General features: G+C 43.7%; 1 protein-coding gene across 5 annotated transcripts in view; it reads left to right on the top strand.

Moving 5' to 3' along the window:
- The window catches only part of PAM (peptidylglycine alpha-amidating monooxygenase), a 280,372-nt gene that overhangs the window by 110,755 nt on the left and 146,387 nt on the right, over positions 1 to 23,230 (top strand). The gene's annotated exons all lie outside the window — the stretch shown is intronic.

Genomic DNA, 23,230 nt, shown 5'->3' with positions numbered 1-23,230 from the left:
GTGAGAATTCAGAAGTCTGCAGTTATGTAGATTGACTGGAGACTTTCATCAAAAACTTAGACAACCCCTTTAATGCTCCTATCATAAATAAAAACATAGTAACCCAAAGCTTGTCATATGGTACCATATCTTATTAACATAGCCATTGATAATGTAGAGTTATGGATTGTGATATACAGAATCAAAACTAATAATAGCACAAAAATACTTCATCCGAAACACAGCATCACAACCTTCATCGGTACAGAAAATCATCACCAGAAACACTATCAGTACATGGTACATCAATTTTATTTTCAGGCCAGTCCCATACACATTTTGTATCAAAAAGAGCCAACAATTCCCAGTATGTCTATAACAATGGTAAGGATATACTAGGAGTTGTTGCTATCAGTCATCATCAGACTGCGGGCCATACAGGAACCACAGTACTGATAAGAATTAGTTAGTATCATGAATAAACATTTACATCCAGGTACCTTTTTATAGATGACATTGTCTCTGATTGGAGTAATTCTCTTTCTTTTCTTCATCTTGTCCTGACGCCATGATGACTTTTCACATCCACAGCTCTTCTCTACAGACGTCCATCTTCTCTGGTCTTCTACAGCACATCCTGACACAGTACCCATAAAAGTAGCAGAATGATTGTAATGCTTATGAATCAAAAATATTTACCCTGCCTTGTGCCCCTGAATAAATAATTGCTCCTCATTGTGTTCTTTGCATAAAATATATCACCTACACACTTTCCCTCTTATGGTACATACCCTCCACACTGACCTCTCCTTTCCATACTGGGCCCCCTCTTCACACTGTCCTCTACACAGTAACTCCCTATACTGCCCAGTCTTTTTTACTTTGTCCCCCCTCATCACAGTCCCCCTTTTTGGCATACTGTCCCATTCTGGCTGTGCCCTTACACTGTCCCCTCATGCTATTCCCTCTCTACACCATTCAGCCCCCCCCCCACACCCCATACACACACTATCCACTTTCTATTCTGTGATCCCTCACACGTTTTTCCCTCCCCCATTCGGTCTCCTCACACTATTTCCCTCAAGAGGCTCCTTACACATTTCCCTCATACTGTCTCCTCTCACATCCTACCCCTCTAACCATACTGTCTATTCACCTATTTAATCCCTCACTCCTTATACTGTATCCCATCACCCTTGCTTCCCATACTGTGTACACATACTGCCCCTCTTTCATACGGTTTCTTAATACATGCCCCACCTCACTCTTAATACTGTATCTGAACACATCCATGCCTCCCTCACTTTTCATCCTATGTCATCAAATTCCCCCCTTTCTCCCCATATTGTCTGCACCCATCTCCCTCAATACCTATACTGTGTCCTCATACATGCCCACCCTTGCTCCCCATACTGCGTCTACACCCATCCTCTCCTTGGATATTTTTTCATCATACATACCCCTCTCGCTCCCCATACTGTCCTTACCCATCCCCTTGCTCCCCATGCTATCTTCACGCATCCCCCTTCACTCCCCATACTGTCTTCATACAGCCCCCACTCGCTCCCCATGCTGTCCGCATGCATCCCCGATTGCTCCTTATTTTGTATCATCACCCAACTTCTGCTCACTTCTCATTCTGTGTCAGCATCCATCCCCTCCTTGCTTCCCAAACTATGCCCTCAAATAACCCCCCCTTTACAATAAATCATTGGTGTCTTGAGCTTCGCTGGAGTACTTACTACCAGCGCTATGTGCGCCTCTATGGGAAATGACCTGATTATGTTACTAATGGCGTCCTAACCCGGAAGTGCCAGTGGTCATGGCTTCAATTAAACTGAAAAACTCGAGTACAGTAAGTCATGGAGAGCTAAAGCATTACACTTTCTCCGAGCTGGCTGTCAGCTTAGAGAACGGTCGACTTCCACTATGGGGGGGCGGCAAAATGCAGCTGCTGACGAGACACCTCAGACCACCGCATTATGTTTCCTGACAGCGCCCCTTGCCGGTGTGCCCAGGGCAAATCCCCCACCCATCCCCAATGGATATGACGCTGTCTTAGAAGAATACTGAAAGTGTACAGGGTCATTCCATGGTAACTTACGTTACATTCACAAGCCAAAAACCTCACTTAATAATGGCTTCAGACTGTTCTTTGAAGGCAGGCACAAAAATGAGCGCATGTATATTGTACATTGAACTATTCTCAATAGATTTCAACATACAGTGCCTTGGAAAAGTATTCATACCCCGTGAACTTTCCGCACTGACTTAAATGTATTTTATTGGGATTTTATGGGATATGCAAACTCTAAGTAGCACGTATTTGTTGAGTGTAAAGGAAAGATACATGGTTTTATAAATATTTAAAAAATCAATATAAAAAAATTGTGATGTGCATTTGAATTAAGCTCCCCAAGCCAAAACTTTGTAGGACTGTCTGTCTGCAATTTTTCCTGCAAGTCTTTTGGGGTATGTCTTTACCAGCTTTGCACATCGTGAGGCTAAAAGTTTGCCCATTCTTCTCTTCAAAATAGTTCTAGCTCAGGGAGATTGAATGGTTAACATCTGTGAACAGTGATTTTCAAGTATTGCCACAGATTCTCAATGGAATTTAGGTCTGGACTTTGACTGGGACATTCACACACATTAAACTGCTTTGATCTAAATAAACCATTTCATTGTAGCTCTGGCAGTATGTTTAGGATCGTTGTCCTGCTGGAAGATGAACTTACGCACGAGTCTACATTTTTTTACAGCCTCCAACAGGTTTTTCTTCAGAATTACCATGTATTTAATCTTCCCTTCAACTCTGACCAGCTTCTCTGTCCCTGCTGAAGAAATACTGCTGCCATACCCATGTTTGCGGATGGTAACTTCAGGCTGATGTACAGTGTTAGTTTTCTGCCTCACATAGCATTTTGCTTTTAGCCCAACAAGTTCTACTTTGGTTTCATCTGAACTTCCACATTCTAGTTGAGTCCCCTACAGACTTCTTATGGCTTGCTTTCAAAAACTTCTATCTTCTCTCTACTCTTCCATAAAAGCAAGTTTCGTGGAGTACCGTATTTTTCGCTTTATAAGACGCACCCCCAAATTTGGTGAAGGAAAAGAGAATTTTTTTTTTAATAAATGGAGTCTTATACTGCCAGTGTCCGTCTAACAAATCGTATAGAGTATATGTCTCTCATAGCCCCCCCATCCTAAAATTAGCCCCCTTAATCTGGATATGGCCCCCTTATATTGAATCTAGCCCCCTTGTGCTGGCACACGGCCCTCAGTGATGCCACACGTCCCCTATGGCTGGCACACGCCCCCTGTGGCGGGCATACAGATCCCTATTGCTGCCCATGGCCCCTTGTGGCTGGCACACGGCCCCCTGTGGCGGGCATACAGATCCCTGTGGCTGGCACATGGCCCCCTGTGGCTGGCACCCGGCCCCTATTGCTGCCCATGGCCCCCTGTGGCTGGCACCCGGCCCCTATTGCTGCCCATGGCCCCCTGTGGCTGGCACACGGCCCCTATTGCTGTCCATGGCCCCCTGTGGCTGGCACACGGCCCCTATTGCTGCCCATGGCCCCTTGTGGCTGGCACACGGCCTCTATTGCTGCCCATGGCCCCCTGTGGCTGGCACACGGCCCCTATTGCTGCCCCTGGCCCCCTCTGGCTGGCACACAGCCCCTATTGCTGCCCATGGCCCCCTGTGGCTGGCACACGGCCCCTATTGCTGCCCATGGCCCCCTGTGGCTTGCACATGGCCCCTATTGCTGCCCATGGCCCCCTGTGGATGGCACACATCACCCTGTGTTTGATATGGCACCCATGCTGCTGCTTATAGTAAAATAAACACTTTCCTTACCTTCTCCAGTGCTGTCCTCCCTCGTGTCTCCCTCTGTGCTGCTGAGTTCCTGCACTTCCTGGTGTTCGGTGCCGGTCATGTGATCGGCACAGCAGAGTGACATCTCTGCGTGCATGATCACAGCGGCAGGAGGGAGACACGCTGGAGGAGGTAAGTAAAGAGTTTTTTCTTTTACTATGGGTAGCAACATGGGGGCCATATCTAACACAGGGGGGCATGTGCCATCAAAGGGGAGCACAGGCACATATAATATGCGCCGCTCCCCCAGCCCGTCACCGCGGTGCGGTTTCAGCACCACGGTGACGGACAGCGGCAGTGCATATTATATGAGCGGGAGGAGGAGATCTCCCGCTGCAGTCTTCACCAGCCTCTACCAGCCTCCAGCACTGCTCCAGAGCTGCCCCCACCTCCCTTGGACCCTGCAGTATATAATCTGTATATTCGGATTATAAGACGCACCCCCTACCTTCCCCTTAAAATTTGGGGGGGGAAAAAGTGTGTCTTATAAAGCGAAAAATACGGTATATGACTAATAGTTGTCCTGTAGACAGATTTTGCAACTTGAGCTGTGGATCTCTGCAGCTCCTCCAGAATCGCCATGGGCCTCTTGGCTGCTTCTCGAATTACCACTCTCTTTGCTTGGGATGTTACTTTTCTCCTCCACAACTTTATCCCTGACCTGTCTGGTGTGTTCCTTGGTTTTCGTGATGCTGTTTAATCCCTAATGTTCTCAAACAAACCTGTGAGGCCTTCACAGAACAGCTGTAGTTATAATGAGAATAAATCACACACATGTGCACTCAATTTGCTAATTAGGTGACTTCTGGAGTCAATTGGTCATTCAGGATTTTATTTAGTGATGTATACTTTTCAGATATTTCGAAAACCATGAATAGTTTCCTTTATACTTCACAAATACTTGCTACTTCGTGTTGTTATATCTCATAAAATCCCATTTGATATGAGGGTTTGCCGATTCGTATCATGATCGGCAGCCTGTTTGCACTACACAATTATCATGACACAAGCGTTATTCCTAGGAACACTCGCTTTCCATGATCATGCGGGGTAAAGGGACCTTTAGCTAGGGGGGCTATATAAATGATCTATTTACTGTGACTGTGTTTACATAGAAAATTCAAAGCTAAGATACGTTTTGATTATTTTTATTTCACTGAATTACTAGCACAGACACATTTTACTTTTCTAAGTGTGCTACAAAAATGAGATAAACATAATCATATAGCATTTAGAACAAAATTCCAGGTTTCACATTTCCAGTTCTCATGTCTCTATTTTCTGTTAGAAAAACACTTCACTTCATGCAGAAATTAGCTGTTATTTTTTCAGTATGTTACTTGTCAATATCAGTCACTGTTACACATTTACAGAAAAATGTTGATGTACCAAGCGTGAGATAAAGGGACACAATTTATACAAGATTATCGCAGCTAAATGTTATCTTCACACCCTCTTTTCTAGCAGTTGGAATTAATGCTTTTGACAGAAATATATTATTCTGCATTATTTATCTGAATATGAGAGAACATACATGTAAACCCAATGTCATATTATTTCATGATGTGGTCGGAGTCTGAGCACTGCAGTTTTTACTGCTAATTAGTAATAAAAACACAAATGCCACAAGTACACAAATGTCGGGTACCTCAGTCACTGGCGGATTCAGACAGGAATGGCCCCTTCCAGTCCAAGAGCTCATCATAATGTAAAATTTTGAAGGTGGAAATGGGCCCCTTTACCTCTTGGCTAGAGATGACCGAACCCGTGGAGTTTCTGTTCAACGGGGTTAGTTGGACTTTAGAAAAAGCTCAGTTTGGGACCCGGCCTTGATCTGAACCCCAATGGAAGTCACTAATTGGGCACTTTGGGTTTCCGCCCCCATACAGCCAGCCATATACAGATCACTTCCGCGGGCGGGTAAGCAGGGTTTTTGCTTTTTTTTTTTTTTTTGTTTGGTGCACACTACATCCGATCATTCTGTTGTTACCCCAAGTGCGAGCTATTCAAACACTACATGTGGCTCACACTGGCCTGAGCACTGAGCGTACCCGAGCACAGTGATACTCACGCGAGTGGTTACCATGCGAAAAGCACCCAATCTCTGAACTCTAAGGCTATGTGTCCACGGGACTTTGTACCTGCAGATATATCCGCAGGTATTGTTGCAGAGAAAACCTCGCATCACCTCTCGTGGGTGCTCTGGAGAAAAATAAGTCAAGCAATAGGAACTCCGGCACACTCACTATCGCCCTTAGAGACACAAAGAGTCAGAAACATGTAACTGATATCAAAATCCTTTTCTTTTTATTTCGTGGTGAAAAAACGTGTGTCAAAAAGTGCTGTACAATGGTCCGCCAATCACAACGTTTCGGCCAATCTGGCCTTCTTCAGGTCGGACGGGCTCAAGGATGAAAGGACATAAAGTGGATGAATATGCACAGGACACTATTGATAAACCAATGCTGAAATGCCGTATGGATTTAGGGAATGTAGGGTAATCAGTATCCGGATACACTGTGCGTAGAAGATGGCAGGTAGTACCATAGGACGTGCGGTTCACCCCTGGCACCACGCAGGCACATGCTACCTGGACTCCCACCATTGTACCTCTAGGACCCCTATCCAGACAGAATATCAGTGGAGTCTCAGCCAGGTAGTCATCTAAACCAGCAACGGTTCCCACCAAGCACTGACAAGTGTGACCATATTGTGGCTTACCACTTCTGGTCCCTATACATTATTCCAGCCCTCTATAGAAATCACCATATCTAATAGGCCACCCTAGACGTCTGACCACGTCATAGGCCAATCCACATACTATGGAATACTGAGGTGATGGCCTTTATGTAATCCAGACCCGATTCAATGCAATGTTTGGGACCCATATGTCTTGACAACAGTACTACCTGCCATCTTCTACGCACAGTGTATCCGGATACTGATTACCCTACATTCCCTAAATCCATACGGCATTTCAGCATTGGTTTATCAATAGTGTCCTGTGCATATTCATCCACTTTATGTCCTTTCATCCTTGAGCCCGTCCGACCTGAAGAAGGCCAGATTGGCCGAAACGTTGTGATTGGCGGACCATTGTACAGCACTTTTTGACACACGTTTTTTCACCACGAAATAAAAAGAAAAGGATTTTGATATCAGTTACATGTTTCTGACTCTTTGTGTCTCTAAGGGCGATAGTGAGTGTGCCGGAGTTCCTATTGCATATCCGCAGGTATGGCCGCAGGTTTCCCGCAGCTGATCGACGGAATCCACATCTATTTTTAGCTGTGGTAGTACAGCGAAATATCTGCGGTAAACCTGCGGACATTCATGTGGCTTACCTGCGGAAGTCCCGGCCCTATCTCCGTAGTGGAGAGCCGGGATTTCCGCAGGTAATTCCGCAGAAAGAATTGACATGCAATTACGTGCGGCTGCGGTACTTCCGCAGCATATTCCGCAGCTGCACGTATCCACAGCATGGACACAGACATTCCCTTATGTCCCATAGGATAACATGGGGAGTGTCTGTACATGCTGAAACCTGCGGAGTTATCTGGAAAATCCAGAAAATCTGCGGATTTTCCGCAGATAAATCCGCAGGTTTAATCTCCTATGGGCACATAGCCTAAAGGCCCCTTTACACACTGAGACTTTCTAGTGATCCCACCAGCGATCCCAACCTGGCCGGGCCGGGATCGCTACAAAGTCTCTTTTGAGTCGCTAGTGAGCTGTCAAACAGGCAGACCTGGCCAACGACGCAGCAGCGATGCGGACCTGCAGAACGACCTAGCTGGTCATTGGGGACGTGTTAAAGCAGCTATTTGAAAGGGAAGTCGCTGACGAAGTCGTTGTAACGGTGTCAAACACACCGATGCATGCTGCTCAGTGGGAAACAAAGGACCAAAAAATGGTCCTAAAAGATTTGTAGCTATCAGCGAATTAACAGCGGGGGCCAGGTCGCTGATGCGTTTCACACACTGCAATGTCGCTGGGGAGGTTGCTATTGCGTCACTAAACTGGTGACGTTACAGCGATGTCATTAGTAATATTGCAGTGTGTAAAGGGGCCTTAACTCTGGTTTTTGTTGTTTTTTTTTGTAAAGTCTGTGTTCGGTCCGAACACCGAACCTTGGGTTCGCTCATCTCTAAGAAAGATATCTGAACCAACTCACCACTTTATTTGTCCTGAATTATCATGGAGCACAGGATTCAGCCTTACCACAGCCCGAGATTAAAGGAAAAAGAAAAGGGAGGCACCAAGCTCTTCAACATGCAATTCTCTTTGTTTTAAATGCATGACAAATAGATCATTGCCGTATGGGTAGTTTATCCACCAACGCGTTTCACGTGTGAGTGGCTCTCTTAATCATCATGCTTATCATGAATGAGTGCCATGCGCACTTGAAACGCGTTGGATAGATATACTACCCATACGGCAATGATCTGTTTGTCATGCATTTGAAACAAGAGAATTGCATGATAAATAACTGGATTCCTCCCTTTTCTTTTATATCACGCATCTCTACTCTTGACCCCTGTGCGGCTGCAGAGTTGCACCAATTATATGTGTACCCCTGACCTCAGGTTCTTATCTAAAATATAAAGATCTCCATACACATTATATAGCTGTTGGCTGACTGCTATCTTCCCCCGACTTCTCTATGCATAAGAACTTGCGCTTTGCCAACGACACTGGTGTATTGCTATATGGTTGAATTTTTTACTATTTGCACCAGCATTGCCTCTGTATATTTTCCAGTTTTACTCTATATAATATATGAATACAGGAGCATGTTTTTATGAGTTTCAGCACTAATAAAAGGTACAAAATTTGGAATAAGAGACAATAACATTACTAAATCTCTTGCAACGTGGCCTGAAAATAGAGTCTTGGACAACCCTTTTAAAGCAATCTGAACGAAAGTATTCTGAGTATAAACAGTATCAAATGGGGGGTTGGGAGACTAAATCCTTAATACCCAGTTTGATGATGTCATTACTGAACTAAAGGATGGGCTGGTTTTTACATTTGAAGGAGAAGTATGGAACCTGTGGCTGTTTAGCTATAGTGAAACCGCTATTCCTTAAAATTCTTGAACCCTGTGCACGACATCACCCGCCCCCGTCGTTCGTGAGACATTTTGTGATCGCTGCTGTAGCGAACATCATCGCTACGGCAGCGTCACACGCACATACCTTGACAGCGACGTCGCTGTAACCGCCGAACAATCCCTCCCTCAAGGGGGAGGTGTGTTCGTCGTCATAGCAACGTCACTGCCGCGTCGCTAAGCGGCCGCCCAATAGAAGCGAAGGGGCGGAGATGAGCAGGACGTAACATCCCGCCCACCTCCTTCCTTCCTCATTGCCGGTGGACGCAGGTAAGGTGAGGTTTCTTGTTCCTGCGGTGTCACACATAGTGATGTGTGCTGCCACAGGAACGACGAACAACATCGTACCTGTGGCAGCAGCGATATTAAGGAAAGGAGCGACGTGTCAATGATCACCGTTTTTGACCGATTTTGCGATCGTTGATCGTTGCTCCTTGGTGTCACACGCTGCGATGTCGCTACCGGCGCCGGATGTGCATCACTAACGACGTGACCCCAACGATATATCGGTAGCGATGTCGCAGCGTGTAAAGCACCCTTAATGGTTTGTTTACTTGTTTTTGCTGCAGAAAAAAAAATGCTGCAGTTTATGGCATCAGCCAAGTGAAGGAGATTTCTTTAATGTCATGCACATGCTGCTAATTTTTTCCTTGCAGATTTGAACCATCAAGTGTTTTTTTTAATCTCTGGCATGTCAATTTTTTTGCAATGTTTTTACCCTTTCAGATATATGAGAAAAAGTGCAAGTAAAAATGCAAAATTGTGTATTTTACCCAACATTTTTTCCTCCCAACACTCTGGATTGTGCTGCAGAAACATTTGCTGCAAACGCTTCAACTTGTGTACATAAAGCTATGTGCGCACGTTGCGTTTTGGTTGTGTTTTTAAACTGCACCGTGTCAATGACAAAATGCATGTGTTTTGCTTCCCTAGCAAAGTTTGAGAAGTCAAAATTTCCATCCACACGTTACTTTTTTTTAGGCAGCGTTTTGTTTGACAAATAGTCAAAATCGTTGCTTAAAAAAAAGCACCATGTCCATTCTTCACTGCGTTTTGTGAACATTTTCCACCCATTGAAATGAATGAGGTGTGTCAAAACGCAACCAAAATGTTTAGCTGTGCATTTTGGTTGCATTTTGAATCCGTTCTTGTCAACTAAAACGCAGTTCTCTCAGGCGGTCTCTCTCTCTGTCGGTCTCTCCATCTCCTTCTCTACCTCCTTCCTACTTACCGATCACTGGCGTGGCGCGGCTGTCACACTGCTACCGTGGCTTCTTCTGCTTCTGAAAGAGCCGGCCACTCATTAGGCTCATCTCATGTTCACTGCTTCCCCCGCCCACCGACGCCTATGATTGGTTGCAGTCAGACACGCCCCCACGCTGAGTGACAGCTGTCTCTCTGCAACCAACACAGCCGCCGGTGGGCGGGTCTATATCGTACAGTAAAATAAATTAAGAAAAACGACGTGCCGTCCCCCCTTCCCCCTCAATTGATACCCAGCCAAGCTAAAACCTCACAGCTTCTGGCTGGTATTCTCAGACTGGGGAGGCCTATCATTTTTAGGCTGCCCCCCAGCCTAACAATATCAGTCAGCAGCCGCCCGGAATTGCCGCATCCATTAGATGCGACAGTCCCGGGACCTTACCCAGCTTATCCCGATTACCCTGGTGCGGTGGCAATTGGGGTAATAAGGAGTTAATGGCAGCCCATAGCTGCTACTAAGTTTTAGGTTAATCATGGCAGGCATCTATGAAACACCCCCATGATTAATCTGTAAGTGAAAGTAAATAAACACATACAACCAAAAAATTCGTTATTTGGAATGGAAGACAAACAAAACACCCTCTTTCACCACTTTATTAACCCCCAAATACCCCGCCGACGTAATGCACACGAGGTTCCATGACGCTTCCAGCTCTGCTGCATCGGAAGCTCACAGCGAGCTGCCATAGAACAAGACTACTCACTGTGAGCTCAATGCAGCAACTGAAGTGAGTCACGCTATTAGCGGTGACGTCACTCAGGTGATTTCCGGTCACAGCTGGAGTCCTTCACCTGTGACCGCATATCAGGCCGAGACACAGAAAAAGAGCCTCGCTGTTATGATCTGGTAACCGTGGACGATCATAAAAAATCCCACGGTTACCAGATCAGAATCAGGAAAAAACAAAACCACAAGAGTAGTTGGAAACTAAGCTGACCGCAATTCCCTATCTATCAGACAACACTAGAAGTACCAGTGGGATATTCCTAACACACGTAGACACCGCATCACTGCTGTAGAAACTTGCTACACCTCAGGCCTCCAACACACATCCATGAAAAACACGCACATGTGTTACCTTCCGTTTTTCGGGTCCGTTTTTAAGTCTGTTTTTATGGTACGTGTGGCATCCGTGTGAATTGCGTATGCTAGCCGTGTGTGCGTGTTGAATGTCCGTGTGTGCGTGAGATACGTAAGTGACATGTCTGTGTGTTGCCCATGTGAAATGTTCCATGTGTGATGCAAAATGACGTTGATACATGTCGGCTGACAGCAGACAGCGACGCGCGATGGGAATGAACTCGGGTGAACTTCACCCGACTTCATGGTCTGTGGCTTTGTCTGTGTCGCGTCCTGATTAGCGGTCACCCGTGAAGGACTCACCGGTGACCGCTAATCCCCTGAGTGACTGAAGTGAGCAGCGAGATTAGCGCTGCCATCACTCAGGTTACCCGTGGCTAGCTGGATCCTCCACCCGTGACCGCAACTTACCTGTGACTTCATCGCTGTCACTCAGGCAACTTGCAGTCACAGTTGGAGGATCCAGCGGTGGCCGCGAGTAACCTGAGTGACATCATCGCTGATCGTGCTTCTCACCTCAGTTGCTGTGTGGAGCTGACAGGAGCGGCGGTGTTCTTCTGCAGCTCTTGTCACCTAAATGTTGCAGAGCTGGAAGAGACGTGGGACCTCCGTGGATTACGCCAGAAATGGATGCCTTTTTCGGGCTTAATAAAGTGGTGAACGAGGGTATTTGTTAGTGTTTATTATTCCAAATAAATGATTTCTTCCGGTGTGTTTATTTACTGTAACTTACAGATTAATTATGGAAGGTATTTCGGGGAGACGCCTGACATGATTAATCTGGGACTTAGTGGCAGCTATGGGCTGCTGCCATTAACTCCTTATTACGCCGATTGCCAACGCACCAGGGCAAATCGGGAAGAGCCGGGTAAAGTCCCAGAACTGTCGCATCTAATGGATGCGACTATTGTGGGCGGCTGCTGGCTGTTATTGTTAGGCTGAGGGCTCCCCATAATGTGGGGCTCCCCATCCTGAGAATACCAGCCTTCAGCCATTTGACTTTACCCTGGCTGGTATCAAAATGAGAGGGACCGCACGTCGTTTTTTAAAAATTATTTTACTGCTCGATATTGACACGCCCATCGGCGGCTGTGATTGGTTGCAGTGAGACAGCTGTCACTCAGTGTGGGGGCGTGTCTCACTGCAACCAATCATTGGCACCGGTGGGTGGGGAAAGCAGGGAATACGAGATTGATTAATGAGCGGTCGGCTTTTTCAAAATAGTAAAAGCCGCCAGAGTTTTTTTTAACAGCTGTGCAGTGATCGGTGAACGGTGAGTATGAGAGAGGGGGGAGACTGACCGACAGACTGAGAAAGGGACAGACAAAACAGAGAGACCGACCGACGGACTGAGGGAGATTGACCGACATACACAGAAAAAGAAAGAATGACCGACATCGCTAGAAAAAAGCACAAAACGTACACGGAGTGTATGTCCATGTGTGAATGTTCCGTGCAGAAAACTGACATGCTTCCGTGCAAAACGGATTCACATACGTATCACGGACACACGGACCGTATGGAATAACACACGTGTGACCTCAAACATAGCATAACATTGGTGCACGTTTGTCCGTGTCTCTGGTATATACGGAAACGGACCAAACACGCACGTGTTTCACGGATGTGTGTTTGAGGCCTCAAAGATAGAAATGAGGAATCCTAACTTGCCTCGGAGCAGTCCCCAAAGAAATAGCAAGCCCCCAACATTCAACAACGGTGATGTAAGAAAACACAATACACAGAAAATATAGATTAGCAAAGGTGAGGCCCGACTTATTAGATACGACAGGACAGGACAGATAACTGATTGCGGCCAGCAAAAAACCCTGCAAAAAATACCAAACTCCTGATAGGAAAAAAAATACTAAGACCACTGGGTCTTTCCCCGCTATATCACGTACTCTTGTGCCAGACACTTTAAACAGAACTGCAGATATAATGGGAAGAAAGAAAATGACAGAACAAACCATATTCTAAAGTGCAAATAATCCAAACATGAACAGGGAGCAAGCTCCCTTTCATGCTGGAGGAACTGCCCTGCTCACAAAAGCAGAGAGACAGATTCTCACATGCAAGAAATCAAACGCAGAACCAAATGGAATAAGCAGAAACAACCTTAAGTGCAATTTCAGCAATTAAGCAAAGAAACTAGCTAACTTATCTAGAGAAGATTCAGGCACAGAATAAATGGGAGAATATGAAGGGAAAACTCCCAGCCATCTTCACAAGCAGCAAGAAAACATCTATCACCGGCAGCCACCAGGCAGAAAATGCTCTCCTAAATGCACTAGGTTGATATGAAATAGGATTTCCTGGATTCCCAATTAACTCGAACACCTGTCTTGGTCACAGATTCAGACTCAGCTTAATTACCATTCCTGGCCACCAGAGGGAGCTCCACACCAGCACCCAGTCGGATGACATTCAGAACACCCGTGCAATGAACTCGGGTGAAGCTCTGATGTCACAGCTGCCGGCCCCACACAACTGCCTGTGTCGTGACACTGATATCAGAGGTTCACCTGAGTTAATTCTCATCACATGGCTCTGTCTCTAAAAAGTAGGTGGACATAATAACAACAGTGGAAATAAAGAGGACATAAAACACACTAGGGCAGGTAAATATAATAACAAGTAAAAAAAAAATGCTTAAATTAAAGTAGTAGCATAATTGATAAATAATCGAACCACTAAAGATGGAAGATATAATGTATTAGTACAAAGAACAACAAAATACAATAATTAAATCTCAAAAATGTGTATGAAAAAATGGGGTAATTCTGTAGACAGATATACAGTATGTCCACCCATATCCTGTCCACCGCCATTAACTTGAGAACAGCAGCAGCTATAGGCATAGAAGTGGTGTCTAGGTATAGTAAAGTAGCCAATGCGCTACGCAATGAAACCACCTATAGCGCCACCTGGTGAAAACAACAGAGTTAGCATTTTTATCTCAAAAATGGAACGAGATAGAAAAAAGTGAATTTCAAAGTTGTAGGACACCTTGCATACAGAAATGCTATGATTAGAACGCGTAAAACTCACAAGGCTGCAGACGTGAAGCGATACCTCATGGAGACCTTCCTACAAGTCATTGGGTATGGTGGGTGCATGGAGTGGCCTCCACGCTCTCCTGACCTGACCCCATTGGACTTCTTTCTGTGAGGTCACATCAAAAAGCAGGTGTATGCGACCCCTCCACCAACATTGGAGGACCTACGATGACGTATCTCAGATGCTTGTGCAAATGTGTCACCAACCATATTGCACAATGTGCAGCAAGATACAGTATACTGTCCAGAGTCCAGATGTACTTTGCAGCTGACGGTGGAACATCAAAGTTAAATGAGCGCCCTATGCATGACCAGCATTCAATGTTTTGGGGGGGTCATTGGTTTCATATCATAGCATTTCTGTATTTATAGTTTATATACTATAGCTGCCGCTGTTCTCAAGTTAATGGCGGTGGACAGGATATGGGTGGACACACTGTATATATCCCTCTAGGCTGTACATATGGAACAAAACCAACCAGGGAAGAGATGTAGGAGTGTGCAGCATGGAGAGTAAATGTCTAATAGTAAATAGCAGAATCATGGAAAGTAAATGCCTAGTAGTGAATAGCAGAGGCAGGAACCCAGTTCATCCAAATAAACAATATATAGCTGTTCCTGGCCCAAGGTGTTCTATGTCCTCAAACCCTATGCGCGTTTCGACGTGTAGTCTTTTTGCAAGGGAGAAAATGGGAAAAAAAGACTATACGTCGAAACGCGTGTAGGGTTTGAGGACGCTGATGCAGGGTCCATACTGAATATTGGCAACTGTCTTTCTACTTATACCTTTTGTGGACAAGGTTTTGATCATGGCTCTGTCTGCTGTCAGTGGGCAGTCCTATTCTATCTATTCTTTCTATCTGTTTTTTCTATCTATCCGTCTATCTCTGTATTATACCTATCTATCAAATCCTACCCTATCATATTTTATTTCTCCTTTAAAAACACACTATCCAAAACGCAGCTCAAACGCAATGAAAGCATATTGAAAATGCATGCGTTTTTACCGCTTTTTTTTTTTTTTATCAAACGTAGTGTTTACATTTATCAAGAGTCTGCCAGAGGGTGCTTTTTGTTGTCAAACCAGAACGCAGCATGCAGACATAGCCTAATAGTTATGGGAACTGACAAGTGTGGACATGTTACTGTATCTGTGTAAATGACGGCCATTTGACCTTCATAAATCTGTAGAGTTTTGTTGTAATCACAGCCATTGTGCACAGCACGATGAGGATGCCGATCACAACTACAACTGAAGGGTGAAATATGACTATTAGGAGAAGATATAGGATTTTTTTTTTTTTACCAACATGAACGACTATATTTAAAGAGACAGCTAAGTCTTTTATCAAACTTCCCAGACTGAATGAAGCTTATGATTCTAAAACCGTTGTGCGCTTAGAAAAAAAATAGTTCAAAGACAAGCCAGATCCATGCTTTAGACTTATCCCGTCACGGTAATCTTCAGATAAAGGAGGATTAGACTAGATCAGTTTGGTGTTAATGCCAGGATCGTTGATGTATTTCCCACAGTTTCTATATTCTTTAGAAGTGAATGAAGTGCTGCGGCGATATTGATGACCTTAGCACACAACAGTTGTTTCATGTAAAAAATAGACTTGCCTCTTTATAGCTAAAGGATGAAACTAGGTGCAGAGGTCTGCGAGGGATGGATTAAAGAGTCCTTCTTTGTAATGCCAACTCACGATTCTGTGAGACAGGTCGAAACCTCCTACTATACTGCTTCTAAAGTGTATAATTCATATGATCTGGAGAGTAAGCGTTCATTCACCCGAGTTATCCGGCTGCCGACTGAAATTAACACTTAGGCTAGGCCCTATTACCTGTAGATTAGGTGTTCGATCTAGAATCTTATTAAATAAATTATTTATTCTATGACATTTTTCATAAGAGAATCTCAAGTTCCATTCTTGTTAACTTTTATTAAAAATATATATAAATGATCCAACTTGGGAATATAGTCAGGCCAAAGATGATTGGCTGACTGGCACTAGACTCCTAAAATCACTTCCTTAAAGGGTTGTCCAAGGTTAGAAAGATTTGTGTGCGCCACTTTTGACCATGGACTGTAACGAGGACTGCAGCTTGTTCACATGAAATAGTAGCTCCACCGCAGCCCATACCAGTCTACTCTTAAATTTTCCACCTCTTTAGTTTCTTGGGTTGAGGTTTGGATGGGAAGTGGTCATTCCATCTAAATTATGCACCCATCCACTGAGTTTTTGGACTAGTGTTTCTTGTTTTTTTGCAAAATAAACAGAGAAATGACAATGTTTAAGAATCAGAATATTGGAACAAAGTTGCCATAAAGGTAACCATAATAATAGTTTCAATAGCAAAGATTCAACTGCTGTTCATAATCACTCTTAGGGTTATTTTTCTTTTTATCATCCATCATGTTATTTAGCAGCTGCACATCCAATATTAAATGTTTATCATGTGGCTCGCAGTCCTAATTACATTTGCCAGTGTAGACTAGAGATGGGCGGTCTCGTCGAGGCTCGGTTCGCCATCAGCAACCGAGCCTAGCTCCACAGGCTCAAGATTTGACCCGAACCCTGGATCAAGTCACTGATTTTTTTATTTTTTTTTTGCGCACTACATCTGATTATGCTGTTGTTACCCCCCAGTGTGCGCCGTTGAAGCACTGCAAGCGGCTCGCACATGGCTCAGCGCCTAACGTACCTGAGCACAGCATTGCTTGCACGTAAATCATCCAAACCCCTAACCTTGATTTTTAAATTTAGTGTTCGCTTATCTTTAGTTTAGACTAGTTTTGAAGGTCTTTAAGATTTTTTTGGGTGAAGTGAAGATTCTGGATTTCTTGCTTATAAAATCCATGGTTTTTTTTTTTTTTCTTTGATGTGACCATTTATGGACAAGGCCTCCTTCACACGTTCGTGTTTCCAGTATGTGTGGTAAACGTTTTTGTTTTTTTTTTTCATGGACACCACACGTACTCATTGTAGCCTATAGTACTCTTCACATGTATGTGTTTTTAGATAAATGGTGTGTCAGCGCAAACCACACTTAGACATGTCCATTTTTTTCCGCAACATGGACGAAAAAAGGCCAATACGAGTCTATGGCTCCATGAAAAATACATACAGCACACAGATGGCATCAATATGCCTTCCATGTGCTCTACGTGTTTAACATTGCAAAGTATAGAAGAAGCTTTGTAATTTCTGTACTTAATTATCCATTTGTGAAAAACACAGATGACTCACTGATGGTAAAAACGAACACACAGATAACACATGGATGGTAAAAAAGGACACACAGATGAAACATTGATGGTATAAACAGACACACAATGATGACGCCGGATGTATGAAGGAGACCTTTGAGCTGTGTTTTCCTCCAAAATAATTGATACATGATACCTCTCAATTACACACGTCTTCATCATGAAGTGCTCAACACAGAATGACCTCTCAGTTCTCTCTCCCTCCCTGCATTGAAAATGTGATCTAATTATTTGTGATTTCTCAAAATCTGTGTTGTACTACTGCTCATTGTGGCTTTTTTACTAGTGCTTGTCACTAGTGATGAGCAACCACTACTATCTACGAGTTTTCGGTATTTGAAATGAACAGGCCGGACTCTCCGACGAGATTGACTTAAGTTCCGAGCATAATGGAAGTCAACGGGAAACTTGAGCATTGTTCCGTACGATCTTCCAGAAAAATGCTCATTTCCCATTGACTTCCATTATGCTTGATGTTCGGTACTCTAGCCGAGCCCGTCCGACCTGCTCGTTTCAAGTACCGAGCACCCGAGCATGGTAGTGCTCACTCGTCACTCGTTGTCACCCACCGTCAGTTAGTGGTTGAAGACTAGGAATGATCGCAAATAGTTTAATTAAATAGTAAAATACTCAGAAGAAATTTATATTTCCAGATATTTTTAATTGTATGAACCATTTTAAAACATTAAAATGATTAAATAAAAAAAACAAAAACAATTTCACTAGATCTAGATAATTTCTGACATCTTTACTTTGCCATCTGTGTTTAAGTCACTTTTTCCTTTCGATGCTAGCTTCTTCAGATACCGCGATAAGCCATTGTATCAATGTGTTAATCGCTTTGGCAGTTTTCATTTCGGCATGTTTAGTAACACTGTCTAGCACATGGCTTTTTTTAATCGATGCCGGTGGAATCCCACTTGTACATCTCTCTCCGTAAATCATTCTCTTTTAGTTTTTTAGATGTTTTAAATGCATCTGTTTATGCTATGCCTAAATGAGAGTAGACAGGAGAAATTTGCCAAGTGATTCAACAGATAATACTAAAGCCGTGACATTGTAGGTAAATGCAAAATAAACTTTGGCACCGTGCCACATACTGTATGTAGTAATAGCATGTTAGCCAATATCTGATCCAATTACGGCTTTGATTAAAAGAGGGAGGGGGATCTAAGTAGAAGCCAGAAAACTGTTCCAGACAGATAAATGAATTACAGATGTATATCAGAGGAGAATTTATTTGTGCTTGCTGGCATCCTCTGCTGATAGACTCTTGCTCAAATTGAGACTGTTTGTGCCTGTCTGTCATATGCGTGCGATCTATCTAAATGCTGGTTTTCCTGTACTTCAGCCATATGTAATGCTGGACACCAAGTGATGCACTTTATTAAAAGTACTAAATTGCTGAGTGTAAAGGGCGCTTTATACGCTGCGACTTCGCTAGCGATGTCGCTTGTGAAAGCACCCGTCCCCGTCATTTGTACGTCACGGGAAAATCGCTGCCCATGGCGCACAATATCGCTAGTACCCGTCACACATACTTACCTGCCTAACAACGTAGCTGTGGCCGGCGAACTGCCTCTTTTCAAAGGGGCGGTTTGTGCGGTGTCACCGAGACGTCCACGGCAGGCGTTCAATTGAAGTGGAGGGGCGGAGAGCAGCCGCAGAAAAGTCACGCCCACCTCGTTGCCGGAGGATGCAGGTAGGGTGTTGTTTATCGTTCCTGGGGTGTCACACGTAGCGATGTGTGCTGCCTAAGGAACGATGAACAACCTACGTCCAGCACGATCAACGATATTTGGGATTTGAATGACGTGTCCAACGATTAACAATTAGGTGAGTATTTTTGATCGTTAGCGGTCGCTCGTACGTGTCACACGCAACAACGTCGCTAACGAGGCCAGATGTGCATCACGAATTCCGTGACCCCATCGACATCTCGTTAGCGATGTCGTTGCGTGTAAAGCCCCCTTTAGACCTATTTCACGCTTCCGACATTCATGGTCTAAGTCATGGTCGAACCAGTCGTGGTTCTATTGACCATAACTGCACAGCTTTATAGACTTATATAAGGTAGTTGACTTCAGGAATGGCGCAATCCGGGCTGGACATGACTGATTCAGATTATGAATGTCAGATGTGTGAATCTGGCCTGAAAATGATCAGTGCAACAACTTGATGAAATTCTACCTCCCATATCTGTGATACAATTAGATCTGTTTTTCTTGATGCTATCAATATTTAGCCTAGGTTCTATATTGAAACTTTGCTTCTTTGCTGGTTTTCCCCAAATTCCTGTATTTTTGCCATTGTAGGCAGTTAAAAGTGCTTTTCAACGACAAAAAAATATGATTTATAAAACCATAAGTCACGCGGAGGCTCCACAAGGCACGTGGAGAGGGTTAATTAGCATTAACTCACAATATCTCCTTTCCATGGATTATACCGCAGTTAGTATAGAAAGAAGTAACTTTTCGAGTAAATACCCTTCATCAGATGTGTCTGTAGTGGTAAATACTATTAAAATTAGAAAGGTCCAAATTATGGGGTGGTCTTCCTCAGTGCAAAAGGGTAAACTAGGACCAAGTATTATGTCAGAGTAGCGTTTTGCCACTTACCAAATTAGTTATTTTTCCTTAAAGTAAGATCATCTCTTAGAAAGGAAAGGAACCTACTCATTGTTAAGGTCGAATTAAACCTATTTATTCTTTCCTTCATTTTTTTTATTTTATATTTTAATGAGCCAATTATATTTGATAAGCCATTAGTGTGAAAATCGCCCTTCAAATATTTTCTGCATTAAGTTTCCTGCTCTGATTTTCCAGTTTCATTTTTTTAATATTGCTATCAAAAAATACAAATTGTAATACAAGTTATTCTTCAGCTATTATTCAGATGAATTTCCAAACCAAGCCATCAATGTGCGATCATTGAGTGTTATACCGTCCTGACCCCTATGTATCAGCAGAAAAAAGGGTTTTGGTGACTCAATGAACCCTTATTATGTCATGCTTGCATAAGTAGACAGTTTTGATGCTCTGGAAGCTAGGAATCCTCAGAAACTGCTGTATTATAGCTGTCAAATTTTCATATCACTAGAAAGCGTTATATAATATTTTGGATATATAACAAAGGAATATCTTTCCTGATTATTTTTCTTTTACGGTAGGAATGCTTTAGAGTAATGTAAAATAATGCACCTAGGACGGAGTAATCCTATAGCTGCGTATACATTAAATGGAAGTAAACTTGGGACTACAGAACAGGAGAAGGACTTGGGTATTCTCATTACAAATAAGCTGAGCAGCAGCACTCAATGTCAAGCAGCAGCTGCTAAAGCAAACAAGATTCTAGGGTGTATTAAAAGAGAGATTAGATCCCGTGATCCCAACGTATTGTTACCCCTTCATAAATCACTTATAAGGCCACATCTGGAATATGGGATCCAGTTTCGGGCTCCACATTTTAAAATGGATGTTCAGAAGTTAGAGTGAGTTGAAAGGCGGCTATCTAGACTACTACAAGCAATGGAAGGCCTCCCATATGATGACAGGTTGTAAAATTATAGATTTGTTTAGCTTAGAAAAAAGATGTCTCAGAGGAGATCTCATTTCTATGTATAAATACATGCGTAGTCAATATAAAGGACTGGTACATGGCTTATTCTTTCTGAAAACAATATTAAGGACCAGGGGGCACTCACTGCGAGTGGAAGAAAAGCGATTCCGGCAGCTAAATAGGAAAGGGTTCTTTACAGTTGGAGCAGTCAGACTGTGGAATGCCCTACCACAAGAGGTAGTAATGGCAGACACTATAACAGCTTTTAAAAAAGGGCTGGATGATTTCCTCAGTACACAACATTGTCGGTTATAAATGATTTAGTGATAATATATATATTTGGTGGAGGAAAGTTGAACTTGATGGATCTAAGTCTTTTTTAACCTATATAACTATGTAAAGTGTATGTCTTAAGCACTGTGAATTTTTTAATTTTTATCTCATATCAAACTCCTATCTGAGTGGAGTGTTTCTGTTCACGGCTTGGCCATTTTTGTTGCAGACCTTGTTTCCTAACGCACTAACTGTAGGCTATAGTCATTATTGTGCCTTTTAATATACAGCAGAGGTGCAGCTGTCCACATTTACCCTGTTGGTTCACGTTACACGCAGTCTGCTCATTCATCTCACTGCAGATTGCTTCCCTGAAACAGTGCAGATGCTGCTGTGATCACAGGACTTTTTTATTAGCATGTTCTCTGTAGAGAAAACCAGATAGGTTGTTGGAGTAAGTTAGTCATGTAATTTCTTTTCTTTCTTTTTCTTCAACTGGTTTAAAGGTAAAGGGCTGCAATAATTTAAGTCCAGTCTTAGGGGTACTTTACATGTTTCGACATCGCTAGCAATTGCTAGCGATGTCGAGCGCGATAGCACCCGCCCCCGTCGCACATGCGATATCTGGTGATAGCTGCTATAGCAAACATTATCGCTTTATACCATGTCGGCGACGTCTCTGTGACTGCCAAACAATCCCTCCCTCAAGGGAGAGGTGCGTTCGGCGTCACCGCAATGTCACTAAGCGGGCGGCCAATAGAAGCGGAGGGGCGGAGATGAGCGGGACATAACATCCCGCCCACCTCCTTCCTTCGCTTTGCCGGTGGACACAGGTAAGGAGATGTTTGTCGTTCCTGCGGCTTCACACACAGCGATGTGTGGTGCTGCAGGAACGACAAACAACATCGTACCGCCGCCAGTATCGACATTATGGAATTGAACGACGTGACACAGATCAGCAATTTTTGACGCTTCATTCATCGTCGCACCTAGGATTTACACGTTGCGATGTCGTTACCGGTGCCGGATGTGCGTCACTAACGACGTGACCCAGACGATATATCGGTAACTATGTCGGAACGTGTAAAGTACCCCTTACTCTTTAAGCACAATTTTCGTAAATTTCAAGCTGAGCACCAGAGATATGCTTTAAAGAACATATGTCACATTTAGGAATTTTTACATTACAATTAGAGATGAGCGGATCACTTTTTGCAACCCCGGTACACAGTTAAAGGGGTATTTCCATCTCCAAAATCCTATCCCAATATGTAGTGGGTGCAATAATAAAAATATTATCAAATACCTCCAATTAGAAATGTAGTATAGTTCTCCAGATATAGCCATGTTGCGTACCTCATGTGCAGAGGTAAGAGAAAGGTAGCTTAGGTATCCCTGATTATGGCCACGCATATAGGGACAGTTAGTTGGTAGTGGTCGTAACCATCGATACCTAAGCTACTGCAATGCCCTGCACATAAGGTAACTGACAGCTTATCAGGAGAACTATACTACATTTGTAACTGGATGTATTTGCTAATAATATTACAACTACTTGAAGTTGGGATAGGATCTTGGAGATGGGAATACCCCTTTAAGGTCAGTGTTCTCTGGCTGTGGACAGGAGCTGCGCAAAATTCCTCAAATTTCTCCAGCACAACATTTTATTCCCCGGCCTGGCATGACGTCCTCTGTATGGCTCAAAGGGGACGTCTTGCCAATCCAGCTAATTATAAGACAAGCCGGGCATCCAGAAGCT

This window comes from Anomaloglossus baeobatrachus, chromosome 1 (assembly GCF_048569485.1).
Source record: "Anomaloglossus baeobatrachus isolate aAnoBae1 chromosome 1, aAnoBae1.hap1, whole genome shotgun sequence".
In the NCBI taxonomy this organism is placed as follows: Eukaryota; Metazoa; Chordata; class Amphibia; order Anura; family Aromobatidae; genus Anomaloglossus; species Anomaloglossus baeobatrachus.
The sequence above is the reverse complement of the archived record's forward strand: the minus strand, read 5'-3'. Positions and strand labels throughout refer to the sequence as shown.